This window comes from Canis lupus, chromosome 15 (assembly GCF_048164855.1).
Source record: "Canis lupus baileyi chromosome 15, mCanLup2.hap1, whole genome shotgun sequence".
Classification (NCBI taxonomy): domain Eukaryota; kingdom Metazoa; phylum Chordata; class Mammalia; order Carnivora; family Canidae; genus Canis; species Canis lupus.
In genome coordinates, this window is record NC_132852.1 from 14,930,329 (window position 1) to 14,948,531 (window position 18,203).

Below are 18,203 nucleotides of genomic sequence, written 5' to 3' on the forward strand. Positions count from 1 at the left end.
ATGTATTACATGGGTTTCCTCTACTGTGTTTCCTCAGCTGCACTTCCATAATTTATTCTGCTAGGCCTGGCCTGGCCTTGACATACCAAGCCATTAACTTGAAATCAGAAAAGTTCTGTGAGGTCTCTAAATTCTTTCCTCTGATTATCAAGCCCTATGCTTGCTGAAAATAAAGTCACTGAGCTGAAAGAGGAAAAATAATTGGCCTAAATGGTCACGGAAAAAGTCTAAACAGAAGATTTTCTTTCTCTCTCCACTTGCAATGATTTATTTGCATGGTTTTATGAGACTTTAATGAGGAAACCTTATCTATATGCCTGGTAATTATCAACCAAATTCCCATTTCCTGTCAGAAAATCCACAAAAAATAAAACAAAAATGGCGGAATTGGGAGAGTCTTTGGCCTCCGACCTCAGCATGGCTGAGGAATAACTTACTGCCACCCAGAGTATGTGACTAGGAAGCATGTCTGTGGCTTCTCTGACACACTACTGCTTAAACTAGATTGTCACCTTCAACGTAGGAGAACTCAGTGCAAGGAAACTAAAAGGTCATGGATTCCCCCCAAATACTGCCCCACGAGCTAGCTGATCTGAGCAGGGGAAAGTACCGTCCCCCTCTCTGTGACTTAATATAATTTCTGGTCTGGTCCAGTTCCTACTGCTGGATAATGAGGTCACACTTGAAGCAAAGGCCTGACAAGATGCTATGAACTTTGCATATTTTGAAAGTTGAGGGTTTTATTTTTGGGTTCGTGTGTGTGTGTGTGTGTGTGTGTGGTTTTTTGCTTGTTTGTTTTTTGCGGTGGTGGTGATGGTTTGCTATGAACTACAGCTCTTGCTTGTTACAACTTGGGTCACTCAGTGAGGTTACCAGGGCCACTGGCTTGAGACTTAGTCTTGGCTGACCCCCAGCATCTTGTGATTCAAGCAGAGAGCTTGTCGGGGGTGTGGCAAGTGTCTCTCAAACCTCTAGGACTGAAGGCACAAGAAGAAGAGTTCAAATGAGCTCCCCAGAAAGGAGGATGGTGAGAGTGTTAGAATGTTTTTAGAATTTTCGGGTGCCATGGCACCCAGAGCAGCCAGGAAGGCAGGACACATCTGAATCTTTATTTTCAGTTCTAGTTTAGTTAACAGGGTGAGAATATCTTCCTCTTACACTTTTCTCAAGGTGTAAAATTTGTCATGTTCCCAAATAACCTACAAATTTATCTCTGCTTATTCTATCATTTGAAAAGAATTTTGTTAGCGTTTTAATCATATCTTTATTGGCATCTAGGCCAATGATAAAGAACCTGAATAAGAATGTAATGATTTGCTATAAATTTAAATATATATACATATATATATATTCAAGTCATTGCGGGTAGGACTGACTGGATAGGCTTGTGTCAGGTGCAAGGTCTACACCAGGCAGAAGGGAGATGGCGCCCATTTGCTCTTGGCCTCTCTAGAGCTGAAGCACCAGCTCCCTCATCCCCTCCCTGTGCCCCCTCCCAGCCTTCCCTTTACCATGGGGATAGGTAGGAGCAGGACACCAGGAGATGGAGCTCCTGCATAGCACTCGTGGTCACAAGCTTTGGCCATTGTTGGGTTTCTATTATCTTTTCAGTTATTAATTGATTTATGACCTTTGACTCACCACCCTGGGGGGGGGGTATTTATATCTGGCAGGCTTTTTGGACCAATCAGTAAGCTGAGGCAGGTCTGTCTCTTCTTTTCTCTGGAGGGGTCATTACGAACTGGTCACCCTGCTAAGACAGCAATGAAAAAGGGACTCTTGGCACACCAGTACTGTCCAGAAGGAGCACACTCCAAGATCATGGAATTCCATAAATTAAAACCCAGGCAGCATACTGACCTAAAACAGTGCAGTCCAATGGAAATATAATGTGAATAACTTAAATCATTTAAAAATTTCTAGCAATGGGCACCTGGGTAGCTCAGTGGTTGAGTGTCTGTCTGCCTTGGGCTCAGGTTGTGATCCCAGGGTCCTGGGATCGAGTCCCTTATCGAGCTCCCTGCATGAAGCCTGCTTCTCCCTCTGCCTGTGTCTCTGCCTCTCTCTCTCTCTCTCTCTCTCTCCCTCTCTGTCTCTCATGAATAAATAAAATCTTAAAAAAAAACTTCTAATAACCTCAAACCAGGCAAAATGGCTACTGCTTTCAGAATATTTTTCTATGAGCAGGTTACATGAGAAGAAATAATATCCTCTCTCTGGCCAATTCAAGGATAATAGGAAAATAAATAATACAATTTGGCCCTGGGGGTGGGGGAAAGAACTTCTAGTAACCATGTTTAGAAAAGGAAAAGAGAAACAAGTGAAATTAATTTCAATAATATATTTTACTTGATATAATATTTCTAAAACATTACTTTAGCATGTAATGAACAGCAAACATTAAATATTTTATATTCTTTCCTTTTGCACACTTTATTTTTTAAATTTAAATCCAATTAATTAACATATAATGTATTATTAGTTTCAGAAGTAGAATTTAGTGATTCATCAGTTGCATATAACACCCAGTGCTCCATGTGTGCTCCTTAATGTCCATCACCCTGTTTCCCCATCCCCTCACCCCCCTTCCCTCCAGTGACCTTCAGTTTGTTTCCTATGATTAGTCTCTTATGGTTTATCTCCCTCTCTGATTTCATCTTGTTTTATTTTTTCCTCTTTTCCCCTGTGATCCTTTGTTGTATTTCTTAAATTCCACATATGAATGAAATCATATAAATGTCTTTCTCTGATTGACTTATTTTGCTTAGCATAATATCCTCACATCATTGCAAATGGCAAGATTTCATTTTTTTGATGGCTGAGTAATATTCATACACACACACACACACACACACACACACATCACATCTAATTTATCCATTCATCTGTTGATGGGCATCAGGGCTCTTTCCATAGTTTGATTATTGCTGCTATGGGATGCAAGTGCCCCTTCGGATCACTACCTTTGTATCTTTGGAATAAATACCTAGCAGTGCAATTGCCAGGTTGGAGGGTAGCTCTATTTTCAACTTTTTGAGGGACCTCCACACTGTTTTCCAGAGCGGCTGCACCAGCTTCCATTCCCACCAACAGTGTGAGAGAGTTCCCATTTCTCTGTATCCTCACCAACATCTGTCATTTTCCTGACTTACTCATCTTAGCCATTCGGACTGGTGTGAGGTGGTATCTCATTGTGATTTTGATTTGTATTTCCCTGATGCCAAGTGATGTTCAGCATTTTTTCATGGGCTGGTTGGCCATTTGTATGTCTTCTTTGGAGAAATGTTCGTTCATGTCTTCTGCCCATTTCTTGATTAGATTATTTGTTTTTTGGGAGTTGAATTTGGTAAATTCTTTCCCTTATTGTTTCCCTTATTTTTGGAGACGCGTCTAGCAAGACGTTGCTGCAGCTGAGATTACGGAGGTTGCTGCCTGTGTTCTCCTCTAGGATTTTGACGGGTTCTTGTCTCACATTTAGGTCTTTCGTCCATTCCTGAGTCTATTTTTGTGTACGCAGTAAGGAAGGGTCCAGTTTCGTTGTTCTGCATGTGGCTATTCAGTTTTCCCAACACCATTTGTTAAAGAGACTGTCTTTTTTTCCATTGGATATTCCTTCCTGCTGTATCAAGGATTGGTTGACCATAGAGTTGAGGGTCCATTTCTGGGATCTCTATTCTGTCCCATTGATCTTTGTATCTTTTTTTTTGCGCCAGTACCATACTGTCTTGATTACAGCCTTATAATAGAGCCTAAAGTCTGTAATTGTGATGCCACCAGCTTTAGTTTTCTTTTTCAGCATTTTGCACACTTACAGCATGAATATAGACTATTTATCTACTCCAACAGACTACATCACCTCAGCCAGCTACCATTTGCTGCTCTGGGCACACAATCATCTGTATTTTTTAAAATTTTATTTATTTATTCATGAGAGAGAGAGACACACACACACAGAGAAAGAGAGAGAGGCAGAGACACAGGCAGAGGAGAAGCAGCCTCCATGGAGGGAGCCTAACGCGGGACTCGATCCCGGGACTCCAGGATCACGCCCCAGGCAGAAGGCAAGCACTAAACCACGGAGCCACCCAGGGATCCCCACAAGTGTCTGTATTTAATAGTAGTGTAGAATTTGCCCCAGAAAGTTTTACTCCCCGTGTCCTCTCCACTGTCTACTCTGAAGTGAAATTTAGAACTTGGATAGCTCCATCCCATCTCTGCCTTCAGAGGTGTCAAACCTTCAGACTGTAAAATTTAGACCAGTGATTCTCCAAGCTTGGGATGTATTAGAGTCAGCTAATTGAAGTGCAGGGTCCTGGGCAAGCTCCACATCAGCTGATGATCATTTCTGGAGTTAAGGCCTAGGAGTTTGCCTTTTCTCAAAATCGCTAGGTGATTCTCCTACACACCAAAGTTTGAGAACCCAAGCACAGACCCTCGAACAATGCATGCTGTCTTATCCAGGAACATCTGGTTTTCCCCATTCAGACCAGGGGACAGCCCATGGGCACACACATCCCAGTGCTGTGGAGCCTGCTCCAGAGGCTGCTGATGGTCTCTGTCCTGTACTTTATCAGCACTGTGCTCTCAGCCATTTGCATCCACTGACCTAACTAACACCTGCCACAATCGAGAAATGGTGCTGAGGTGTATTTTTAAGCCTCAAACCCCCCTTTTGAACTTCCTCCCTCTATTTTTGTGCACACTGAGAGCTATGTGTGTGTGACGTCTTCTGCATATACAGCCACTTTCCCCAGAGCCTTGAGGGTATTTATAAACACCTTCTCATAACCTTCATTGCAGCCCTGCAAAATGAATAACAAGTGAGATGGCCTTCATCTGGCAGGAGGGAAATTGAGGCATCTAACAGATAGTCAGCAAAGAAAATTGGGGTCTAGATCACTCTCTCTTTGGCAGCCATTCTTGTGCCTTCACTTCCTTGACCTCAGGCATCTGCTGTGGTCATTGAAACCCACTGGAAAATAATAGATCGGATAAAAGCATTTTATGGAAGATGTGGCCTGTGCCAAGTTCCTGCCTCAGTTGAAGAGATGGGATTATTCTGTGCCCATGTTGGCAGACTTCAGGTGGGAGGTGAGTTCTTCCGTTTCACGTTTATTTAAAATGCTATGCCTTCTGGAAGGAAATAACCTATAGATCCCAATCCCCAGGAACCAAGTGATAAGCATTTGGAGTGAAAGCTGATATCTTACCCCACCTACATTCTCTTGCTCGCCTACAAAGCTGACCGAGGGTTATAGTTCAGGGATGCAGCAGGCCCATGCAGAGCTCGGAGTCTCACACCACAGGGCTGCATGTTGCGTAACGTGGTACCCGGCTAGCTCTACGTAAGGACTTAAGGGATCCTTCTGTCGAGAGAGACCAGTGTGTGCATAGCTACCTCAGAGCAGGGCTCCCTTAGAAAAGATTTTGAATTGCTGCCTTTTGGCGGCCTCATGATCTTCTTTCAAAACATATACTTTAATGTACTTATTTTTTTTAAAGATTTTATTTATTCATGAGAGACACAGAGAGAGAGAGAGAAAGAGAGAGAGAGAGAGAGGCAGAGACACAGGCAGAGGGAGAAGCAGGCTCCATGCAGGGAGCCAGACGTGGGACTTGATCCCATGACTCCAGGATCACGCCCTAGGCAGAAGGCAGACAGTCCAACCGCTGAGCCACCCAGGTGTCCCAAATGTACTTATTTTTATATGTGGGCTTTCATAACATAATTTTGTTTGCTATCTTTTTATTTTAGAGATCAATTTTTTCAATCATTGGTTCATTATAAAACATTTATAAAATACAAAAAAGCATACAGAAGAAAATGAAAATCACCTACAGTACCCAGAAACAACTGCTGATACCTCGCTGAATTTTCTTTAGGTTTTTCCTTGCCCCCCCCCCTTTTTTTTCTGGTGTGCATTTGGGATGACATGAAATCAAATTTTCTTCAAGAAACACTGGTTTGATATGGTGGGAAGTGGTATTTTAAAAAACCACAACCTAGACACTAGGAATGTTGCTGGATATGTAATTGCTTCTAAGTCTTTAGTGTTCAGAGCTAGAAAAAAAATATTTTTTAAGATAAAATCGCTAAGACTTTTTACTGATACTTCAAATTGATATTCAGGATATGCAGGTTTTATTTAACCTCTTCTAGTTTTTATCTGCATCTCCTTTCTTCCACACAGAGAATCCTGGTTCTCAATTCAGGAATGGAAGAGTTAGAATATCCCATATTGATTCATATGCCTTAAGCTCCATTACTTACGCAGTAGTCTCAGAATAGCAATCTGAATATCCCACCACCAGTAAGATGGCTGATAATAGCTAAATTAGGGGGAGAGAATATGCCCCCCAAATACCTTCCCCCCATTTGAAAACCACTATTCCACACCTACACTGTCAAAGCACATGGCCACAGCATGTACATTATCCTTGTTGGATAGTAACTGTTACTTAATGTTCATTCCCAGGCCTATGTCAGTGCTCAGTGTTTCCCTGGCAATGTTGGTTGTTTGAAACATGTTCTCTAATGGATTCATCAAGAAAGACTCATGGGCTCAGGGTTGCCTAAATTCAGTCATAATGATAACAGTTCGAATCTCTCATACTTGAAAGTCAGTTTGGCTGGTTATAAAACCATTGGCTTACATATTCTTTCTATTAGTGTCACATATATGTTAGTTTGTTTTCTTCTGCCCTGAATTTTGTGTTTGAAAAGTGTTTTTCATTATAAATTACCTCCTCTTTCTTGCTTACATAGCTAAAAAAAAAATTTTTTTTGGTCTTAAAATCTGGTATTTTCTGCTTTTGATATTCACAGTTCTGGTTGACACTCTCAGGTATGTGAAGTGTTCCTTCAGACTACGGTGTCAATTTTTCCTTAATTTATTTTCTTTAATTTGCTTTGTAGTTTAAAGATTTGTTCCATCCCTTTGCTTTCAGTTTCTTCTTAGATTCCTATTACTGTATGTTACATTCCTATTACATGTTTTTTACCTATCTTCAGTATTTTGTCACTTTCTCTCGAATCTTTTAATCTCTTAATTTAATTTTGATTTTTAAAAATTTCTCCTTTTACCTTTCTCTTACTTTAGGAATATTACCTGTTGTATTAACTTTTTGCTCCATCTAGTTTAGATTTCAGTTCTGAAATGATTCTTCCTTGTCTCTTATTCTTTAAGTTTAATCCTTTCTTAGTTTTTATAATTTGATTTATGTTGTTCTTTCATATCTCATATTGTTTTCTTCATGTATTTTAGCTCATCTCGAAATAGTAAGTAATGGTTTTGATCTGTTTTGTGATTAGACCTTTCTAACATATTTTCATTGATGGTTGCACTATTATTCTGCTTGTATCATTTCAATATGGTATCTTAGTATGAAATTTGACTTTAATATTTCTCACTTTTTATATGAAATTGGTTTTTCTACACTTTAGGAGATGTGGTTCAGGATTATTTTTTAAATTTCATATGGTATCTTTTGTTGGTTCCATGTAATACTAAAAATATGGAGGCTTGCTTTCTTAGAATTCCTGGCTCTTTTTTCCTGCCCTACTTATCTGAACCTTCTATTTCCCTCATTTCTATTGTCCCTATCTTGCCAGATTCTGATTGAATTCTAAGCAGATTCTCCTCAGCTTTGAGCCTTGTCCTAGAAGTGAGCCTTGGCTCATCAGTTTCAAGGATTCATGGTAGATAGATCTCACTCCTTCCCTCCGTTGGATTGGCCAAAACCTAGTCAGTCTCATCTGTTGACTTCAAATGGACATTTCTTGCTTTTCAGTGAATGACTATTTTAACCTTGTTCTTAGGTCCATCAGATGCTCCCTTGCTTCTGTCTCCTTCTTCCTTTGCAAACACTGGCATGATGCAGGTCTTAGAGGCATTAGTCATTTGTCCTCATCCACTTGAATCTTGGAGTTCCTGAAGATATTTTTTAACCTCATATTATTGTAAATGCCCATGGGTTGCTGATTTTGCTATCCAGTTGTCCTGCCTTGTTAATGTGGGGACTCAGAAGGATGTAAAAAAGCAAACTGTCATCTGCCATCTTCATTTTCCCAGAATCCTTCTCAACCTAAAGAATAATTTTAAGGGATGCCTGGATGGCTCAGTAGTTGAGCGTCTGCCTTTAGTTCAGGTTGTGATCCCTGGGTCCTGGGATCTAGTCCTGCATCGTGCTTCCTGCGGGGAATCTGCTTCTCCCTCTGCCTATGTCTCTGCCTCTCTCTCTGTGTCTCTCATGAATAAATAAAATCTTAAAAAAAAAGAAAAATTGTAAATGTGCTCAGAACTCCACTTCCACCTGTACTGTCTTGGTGCTCACCCATAAGCCACCATTTAATTTTCACATCTTTTTTTTTAAATTTTTTTATTTATTTATGATAGTCACAGAGAGAGAGAGAGAGGCAGAGACACAGGCAGAGGGAGAAGCAGGCTCCATGCACCGGGAGCCCGATGTGGGATTCGATCCCGGGTCTCCAGGATCGCACCCTGGGCCAAAGGCAGGCGCCAAACCGCTGCGCCACCCAGGGATCCCTAATTTTCACATCTTTTAAGCAGCTTCCAGGCTTTTTGAGCTACCCACCTGGATTTTTGGTGAAGGTACCAATTATTGCTTTTGCTACTAATCTGATTATAAAGTTGCACAGGTTTTGAGATGGTTGCTCATGTTCACATATGACACATGGGGAAAGAGCACTGGGAAATAATTAAGGATCAATATTGTGAAACTGAATGAAGGAAACCTCATTTGAAATGGAGTCATGGGGCTAGCAGGGTGCACTTTCATGCACTATCACTCTTTGCAGCCCTTTACCTACCCAACAGGAAGAGACTGTAATTTACTACCCCAGCAGGTAAAGAAAGATTTTCTCTTTGCCTAGCAACAGCCCAGCCAATGAGAGACTGTCATAACTCAGCCAACGAGAAGCCACTCCAAACTTCCAGTTTACTCCAGTGAACTTTTTGTTTATAACAGCCCCTCCCAACTCCCCTTTCTCCTTTATAAAACAGTGTTCCCTTCCTTTGTTCTCTGGACTTGCCCATAGTTTTGCCATGGCTCGCATGTCACAAAGTGGAACTCTATTCCTGGATGGACCCATTTTTGCTGGTAAAATAACTAAGTTTTATTTTATTTTTTATAAAGAGTTTATTCATTTATTTGAGAGAGAGGCAATAAGAGCACCAGTGGGGTGAAGGGCAGAGGGAGAAGCAGATTCTCCTTTGAGCAGGGAGCCTGATGCTGGGGCTCAATCCCAGGACCCTGGGATCATGATCTGAGCCAAAGGCAGATGCTTAACTGACTGAGCCACCCAAGTGCCACCTAACAATTTTATTTTTAAGGTCAACAATGTACAGAAAACTGTGTAAGTGAGAAAAATAACAAAACAATTGTTAATTTAGGAAAAACACATGGCTATTGAGAGAAGAGATAATATAGCAAAGTAAACAATGTCGACACAATAATATTCTAAACACTGGTGATCACTGACTAAAACCTGTGAAAGAATCACAGGACATGAAGGCAGGTACAGTGGGCCCAAGAATTCAATAGAAACTGTCTAAAAGCATAGAGATGGTGTTGTCAACATAATGGTTACAGATAGAATATGGAGATAAATATTAGAGAGAAAAAACTGCTGAAAGATCAAGCCTAGGACTGTGAGCCTGGAATCAAGCCCAGAGGACTAAAAAAAGGACAAAGCACGGGGTTGCTGTTTTTCGTTATCATCCCTTTCACACCTTTTGATTTTTAAAACATGTGCATGCATTACTACTTTGTAAGTAACTTGGAAAAACATTTGAAAATCCATGCTGGATTAAAGGTTATTATGCTTATTTTTCAAGATTCTTATATACAGTGTCAGATTGTTCTCAGAAGGACATGCTAATTTCATGTGATAAAGTCATGTCTTTCCTGATGTGTCCTCCCAGGTGAGTGGACATCCCCCTGACATCTTCTCACTCCAACTGTTAAAAACAACTTTTCCCAGTGTGGGAGGCAAAAATAGGATCTTATTTATTTGCAATTTTGATTACATGTGAAGTTATAGAATTATTATACATATATTATATAACATGTATATTTTGTATATAGTATAGAATTATGTTGTGTTTATTAAACATTTGTGAACAGTAATCTGTGCCCTTTATTGGTTTATTTACTGAGATCTTAATGATTTTCTTACTGAGTCAAATGAGTTTTTTTTTTTTTAAAGATTCAGGATTTTTGCAATTTATCACATTCACTAATTCTTTTCAGTGTGTTTTGGTGGTGGTTTGGGAATCAATTTGACTTAACTTTGTTTCATTTTTGACGTACAGAAATGTAAAAATTGTATGCTGTCCTTTATGATTGTTATCATTGTTCTTAAGCTTTAAAAGTTCATCTTCCCCTGTCCCACCACCCAACCGGGATCTGAAGGTTTGATGACTAACATTTCACTACTACACTTGCTTGGGGTAACAGCCTTTTGCTGGGGTAGAGACGTTCTATGTTTAAATGGAAAGAAATAGAGGATGTTTATGTTTCATCACAGCAAAATCGCATATAGTTATGTGTGACCTTCAAAGCCTCACAAATGTATCCTCCATGGATCTGCTGGCCCTTCCCATCCTCTCTGGACTCCTGGCAACCGCAGCTCTGTTTTGCATGTGTCACTGAGCTGGCACCTGAGAGCACCCAGGATGGCCTTTTCCTACAAAGTAACAGGTCTGACCTTTCAGGATACAAAATTTCTGCATTGAGTATTTGCGTAGTAAACTTTACTGACCCTACATGGGCTTCCCAATGCTAAGTTGTCCGGTCCCTGCTGGACTTACAGTCACTCAGTGTTAATTTAATCACTGGACTTGATTTTCTTAGTTCAAACTGATCAGTAAACCAGGTGAGACAATTTCCCCCAAAGACAGATTACATTCATCCTCCACAGCATGTCCTATGTTGTGGCCTCAAACAAGGCCTATTGCTCTACTGGCCATACTCTCCCAAAAACTGTGTTCTGGCTACACCAAGGGACCTGCTTCCTGTTTGGCCTGTAGATATTTCTGATTAAGATTAGTTGCAAGCAATCCATAGGAGGCTCTAAGTAATCTGTGATCCACGGGAGGGAGAGTGTTCATCCTCATTGTGGCCTGGTTCAAAACCGAAGCCATTTTCTAGCTGATTTTATTACTTTGATCTTTATTATAAAGCACTAAAGAACTTCCAGCATACTGACGGAGATGTGTTTTTTGTAATATAGCAGAATACAATAAATTTCCTAGTCTAGATGAATTCTACTATTAAAATTAGGCCAACCATACAGGCTCCCTTGGGATCCTTAAAAGGCCCTAGTCTCTACTCACATTTTTCTTCTTTTATCACATTTTTTCTTACTCTTGGGTGCTTTTTCATCTCTTGTGGAACATTAGAATCACTTGGTGAGATTAAAAATTACCAGTACATGAGCCCCCTCCATACAAGAGTCAGAATCCCCAGGGCTGGGGCTGGACATCAATCCTTTAAAACAATTCCTCAAACCTGGGTGGCCAGGTTTGAGAACCTGTGGCCCAAATTAAAAACTTGAATTTGGGGATTCCTGGGTGGCTCAGCGGTTTGGCGCCTGCCTTTGGCCCAGGGCGCGATCCTGGAGTTCCAGGATCAAGTCCCACGTCGGGTTCCCGACATGGAGCCTGCTTCTCCCTCCTCCTGTGTCTCTGCCTCTCTCTCTCTCTCTCTCTTTCTCTCTCTCTTTCTCTATGTTTATCATGAATAAACAAATAAATCTCTAAAAAAAAAAAAAAACTTGAATTTGCCAAGGCTGTTACACAACGCACATCCATAAGCATAGTATTCTGTCTTAGGAGCTTATAGAGGCCGTATAGTATGGGCTTTGGGGTCATCAGTGGCAGCTCCAGAAACAGGGTGAGAGATCTTGGGGTGTCAGCGCATGGCAGGTGGTTCCTATGAGAAGGTCTGAAGCTATTTGCAAGACAAGCTCCCTACTTTGCCTTGAGAGAGTGCCAGCGGAGACTGGTGATCTAGGGCAGGTTAAGTAAGCCAGTGCTTCTCCCCCAGAGTCATGCTGACCTGCATCTGTCTTTCCTAGCTGTGTGACCTTGGGCAAGTCATTTACTCTTTAGGCTCCTTGGTGGCCTACAATAAGCAAGGGACCTTGTGTATAAAATGCATTTCATAAACCAGGCACCAAACAGGTAGGCAGGCGCTGGTTTTAGAGTTGCAGATGCAGAGAGCAGCCTGGATCCTGGAATGCTCGAATCTTCCATAAGCCATTTACCACTTCATGCAGATTCCCAACAATGGTTCGGGGAAATAATGTTTACTGCTCAAATACCTTTTGCTTTGTTGAAATGGACTCTGATAAGCTTCCAGAGTTCCTTCTGCTCCTTTCATTTAAGAGCAGGCAAAATGGGTTCCTTGTCTCCTTTTTTCTACCCTTCCAATCCCCCCACCCCATCCCAGTCCTGTGCCTCAGGCCCTTGTCACCAACTGTGGGAGTGAAGGGGTGCTTCTGGAACACTTTTGTCCCCGGATGTAGCAGAAATTCAGCTCCTGCTTGTCCCCTGACACCACTCTGAGGCCAGATGATCCTAAAGCAGCCGAAGGGCAGGAGAGAGAAGAGAGGTATAAACAAGACTGCCCAGGAAGGGGCTTCTTAAACACCCCTCCCCTCCCTCTGGAAGCTCTTCTCCACTTCCCCCTGCCACCCACTGCCCATTTTTCCGAAGCAAAGGCAAATCGGACTCAGAAGGCGTTGGAAGGAGGAAACGGTAATTGGGATCCTTTCTCTTCTTCCATATGCTATGTCTTGGGTGTTCAAGGCTCTGAACTCCCTTCTGTTGTCTCCTCCAAGCCTAGGGAAGCGATAGTACAAGTGTGTTAGTCTTGTTGAAAAGTCAAATTAAACGTGGTGAAGACAGAGCTAATTTATCTTTTCTTCCTTTCTTCCCATCTGTTCCACTTCCCCTTGTTCATGGTTAAGAGGGGGCCTGCTGAAAAGCTGAAAGAGAAACGCCTGCCCTCTGGATCCCGTGTCACATAGCTAGTCATTTGTCAAACCCTGCTCCTTTCTGCAAAACCTTCCTGCACCTGGCTCTTCCAAGCCCTCACTGCTATGAGAAGCTCTGTCCAAACTCTGGGGTATCTTCTGATTAGAGTGTCCTACCTTCTTCACTCTGTACGTTCCTTCCTTCTTTCATTCAATAATTCATTCATTTATTCTTCAGACAATTATCAGCTATTTTGAGGTCGACCTCATGGGTGCTGCACACTTTGTTTGAGGGCTCCCAAAATGAGAAGACACGATCCCACCATTCTGCTTCACCTACAGCCTGGTCAGAGAAAACTTGCAAAAAAATACCACACTACAGTGTGACTTGCTTTGTAATAAATGAAACAATAAGAGGACATGAAGGTGCAAAGGCTTCACAGAGAATCCAGGCCATGAAAGGTACGTATAAGTCCACTAGAGTGAGAAGGGGCGTGCTGGACAGAGGGCCAGTGTCAGAGTCACGGTGCTCAGCTGAGGATTTGATACGGAACACGGAGAGATGCAGGGAGACGCCAAACCATGGGAGTGGTTTGGAAGCAGGGTTTGGAATTGAATTCTAGAGGAAGGAAAGACACAAGGGTGGTTTTTAACCAGGTGAGTAACATGATCATCCTTGCTTTTGCTGAGGGTTAATTATACAGAGAAGGCAAAGAGCAGATCACAGAGGGGACATCCAATGGGAGAGAGTAAGATGCCAAAGGAGGCAATGGATGAGGTGCCCTCAGGAGCACAAGCAAGTGAGCTTCTGGCTTCCAGCTCTCAGTTCTAGAGCAGATGCCTTCTTTCATTGTGTGGTTCCTGTTTTCTCTGAAATTCTCTCTATGCATTGCCTGTAGCAACCGAAACATTTCGTTCCACAGAACGGAGAATTCAACTCTGCTCAAAAATGGAAGAAATTAAATGATTACATTGTAAGTTCAGTGAGGACAGTAATGGTATCTTTTCTTCAGTGTGTTCCCAAACATTCACAGTACCTTGTATGAAAGAGGGGCTCAAGAAATCTTTGATGAGCTGGATTGGCTCCAAAAGCAATATGAAGGGTATATTAGTGTCCCATGACCGCTGTAACAAACCACCACAAACTAGGTATCTTAACAGAAAGGCAGCCTCTCATAGTACAGAGGCTAGAAGTCTGAAATCAAGGGGTCAGCAGCGCCACGCTCCCTCTGAAGGCTCTCGGGGAGGATCCTTCCTTGCTTCTTCCAGCCACTGGTGGTTGCTAACAATCCTTGCTGTCCCTTGGCTTGTACATACCAGCATTCCAGTCTCTGCATCTGCTGCCATGTGGCCTCTTCTCCATATCTCTGGTTCTAAATTTCTCTCTTCTTACTAGAAAACCAGTCATCGGTGTAGGGTCCCCCTAATCCAGTATGACCTCATATTGCTTGATTCCATCTGTAAAACTCTATTTCCAGATAAGTTCACATTCATAGGTACCAGGGATTGGGGCTTGGACATATCTTTTTTTTTTTCTGTTTTTGGAGTGAGGTGAACAGTTCAGCGCATAACAAAGGGTGTGGTATGTGCTATTCTTCTATGTCTAGCAGTCTGAACTTACTCTGAAGGGTCTCATTCTATGTGGGGCAGATTGTCCCCAAGGAAGCTCCAGAACTTCAAATAACTGTGTGACATAGTCAGTATGCTGTTTTTTTTTTTTTAATTAGACATCCATTCTTCAAAAGTCTGAGAACCTACTATGTGCCTGACTCTGTTCCAGAATCTAGATATGCAGAGGTGAATAAGCTGGACCAGGACTCTGCCCTGATGAAATATAATTATTTGACTGTGTTTTAAACTTGCCAAGAGTATAACTCTGTTGGCAATTACATAACTAAAAAGTTTTTTTTTTAAAGGAATGAAAATCATTATTTTGCCAAGAGTTAAGCTAAGACTCACAGTTGGGAGAATGTCATTTCATAGAACTATGCCGTATCTACAAGGGCTTCTGGCAAAAATGTGAAACCCATTTGGAGTGCCCCAAGTCCGAGTGCAGCAGAGAGGCCAGGGAAGCCAGGTGGGCTCAAACAAGGGCAAAGTGAAGTGAGCTACCTGGAGCTCGTTTCCAAGGGCCAAGTTACAGGCAGTTCTGTGTGGCCTCACCATGGATCAGGCCACACTGGGTGCTCCTGAATCACTTTGGTGACCTTCAGAATCACCAGAGCGATCCTCCTTAAGAGCCTGTCCCAGCCCAGTGAACGTGCTGGGTGGCAAAGAGAAGAAAAGTCCTAGCAGGTGTTTAGTGTTCAGGGAACTGACTCCAGAACTACTGTGGATTAGTCTCTGTGCTTTTGGGCTTGACGCATCATTTGCTTCCCTTTTTGTAGGCTGCAGAGCACTTACAGGTGCAGTGCCTTGGTGGGCCAATCTGTGTGATTCAAAGGTGTGGCACTATAAGCCAAATTGTTCAAATTACAAGAAAGGTGATGTTTCACTCTCCACCTACCAAACCCTGGGTCTACCTCAATTATATACAAAGTTAGGAAGCAGAAATGCTAATTATTAGGGTCCCCTCAAATCCTGACCTTCCAAAGAAGGAAGGGAGGGAGGGAGGAAGGAAAGAAAGAAAGAGGCAGGGAGGGAGGGAAGGAAGCTCTCTGCTTCCAGGAAAACTATAATCTAGTGAGACAGAGAAGAAAAATGTAATTGTTTCCATATTTAGCATGCAAAACAAACTCATTCAAAATAGAATGTGTATGAATTCAAGGAAATAGAAATAAAGAATAACTGTGAGGTGCAACATTTCTCAGTGCTAAAGGAAAAGCAAGATAAATAATGACTTAGGAAAAGTGGGGTTAGATAAGAATATCAGAGGTGAGATTAAAATGGTGAAGCAGGAGCTTTAAAAAGTACGTGTGATTTCTGTGTGTGGGGAAGGAGGGAGCAGTTATAAAAATGGGGGGAAATGCAATATAATGCAAAGTCACTTATACATTCAACAAATATCCATTGAATACCCATTGTGTGCCAGGCACTTTGCTGGGTGAATAAGATAGACACTGTCACTACCCTTCTCAGTGGAAATTCCAGTGAAAAGCAATATTAAACAAGAACCTTAATTATTGTATGATTAGAATTTTGATCAGTATGACAAAGAACCACAGGGTGTGTTATGTGCAGCTAGTCTGTAGAGGGAAAGACCTCCTATAGCGGAGGTCTAGCCTAGTCAAAGGGAGTATGAGGAAACAACACTGTATTGCATATCCACTCTTGTGTAACCTGAAGCACAAAAAAATTCACATTTCTGGAGTGATTATTTTTTTAAAGTGTTTAGGTCCAACAGAATAATTTTCACATTTCTCTAAAAAGTCAATACGCTTTGCAATAAACAATTATGGGACAACTGGATATCCACAGGCAAAAAATGCATTAGCATCACTTCCTCACACCATAAACAAAAAATTAACTCAAAGTGGATCATAGACCTAAATATAAATTAAAACTGTAACACTCCTAGAATAAATTAAAGGAGTAAATCTTCACCATCTTGGGCCAGGCAAAGCCTTCTTGGATAGGTCATGAAAGCACAACTGATAAAAGGAAAAATAGATTAATTGGACTTTGTCAAAATTAAAAACTTGTGCCATGAAGGATACTATCAAAGTGAAAAGAAAACCCAAGGTATGGGAAAAATTTTTTTGCAAAATATATATCTGCTAGGGGACTTGCATCCAGAATATATCAAGAATTCTTACAACTCAATAATAAAAAAGCAAAAATCCAGTTTAAAAAACTGGGCAAAGGATTTGAATGAATATTTCTTCAGCAAGGATTTGCCAATGGCTAATAGGCACATGAAAAGATACCCAACATTATTCACTGTTAGAGAAATGCAAATCAAAACCACAATGAGAGCTCACATCATGCCTGCTAAGATGGCTAAAATAATAATAATAATAATAATAATAATAATAATAATAATAATAAAAGACATGATTCCAAGTGTTGGTGAGGATGTGGAGAAACTTGCACTCTCTTACACTGCTGGTGGGAATGCAAAATGGTGCAGCCAATTTGGAAAATGGTCTGATAGTTCCTCAAAAGTTTAATATGGAGTTAGCATATGACCCTGCAATCCTACTCCAGGTATATTCTCCAAACAAATGCAAACATATGTCCACAAAAACTCCTACATGAATGTCCAGAGTACCAATGTTCATACCATTAAGTGAGAAAAAAAACCAATTGTCCATCAACTAAATAATGGATAAATAAAATGTACCCACTCCATACATGGAGTATTATTTGGAAATAAAAAAAACGAAGTACTGATTCATGCAAAAACTTTGAAACCCTTATGCTGAGTGAAAGAAGCCAGCCACAGAAGACAGCATAGTGTTATTCCATTTTAATGAAATACTTCAAATAAGCAAACCTGTAGAGACAGAATGTAACTTAGTGGTGGCCCAAGGAGGGTGGTGGTGGTGGAGTGGGTGGGTGGGTGGGCAGGAAATGGGGACTGACCCCCTAAGTCTTGTGGATATAGAGTTCTTTAGGGGTGGTAAAAATGTTCTCAAATTGTGGTGATGGGACTTAAAGTACACAGAATCAGAAGATACTCCCCGGTGGTTCTTTTTTTGTTTGTTTTTTTGTTTTTGTTTTTGTTTTGTTTTGCTTTTTGATTTGTTTCCTTCCCCCACCCCCTTTTTTTTCTCCTTTCTTTTTCTTTCTCTTTTTCTTCTTTTTTTTTTTTTTTTTCGTTTTTTTTTTTCTTTTTCTTCCCTTTTTTTTTCCTCTTTCTCTTTTCTTTCCTTCTTTCTCTCCTCTCTTTTTCTCTTTTTCCCAATACAACTTGCTTTTGGCCACTCTGCACTGAGCAAAATGACTAGAAGGAAAACCTCACCTCAAAAGAAAGAATCAGAAACAGTCCTCTCTCCCACAGAGTTACAAAATCTGGATTACAATTCAATGTCAGAAAGCCAATTCAGAAGCACTATTATACAGCTACTGGTGGCTCTAGAAAAAAGTATAAAGGACTCAAGAGACTTCATGACTGCAGAATTTAGAGCTAATCAGGCAGAAATTAAAAATCAATTGAATGAGATGCAATCCAAACTAGAAGTCCTAACGACGAGGGTTAACGAGGTGGAAGAACGAGTGAGTGACCTAGAAGACAAGTTGATAGCAAAGAGGGAAACTGAGG

The 18,203-nt window shown here is 41.2% G+C and overlaps 1 long non-coding RNA gene across 1 annotated transcript in view; it reads left to right on the forward strand.

Annotated features, from left to right (window-relative positions):
• Positions 1 to 4,756: 4,756 nt before the first annotated feature.
• The window catches only part of LOC140604646 (uncharacterized), a 34,882-nt gene continuing 21,435 nt past the window's right edge, over positions 4,757 to 18,203 (forward strand). The window contains exon 1 of the long non-coding RNA XR_012007463.1: positions 4,757 to 5,091. This is a non-coding gene — a long non-coding RNA (uncharacterized lncRNA). The remainder of the gene's footprint in view (positions 5,092 to 18,203) is intronic.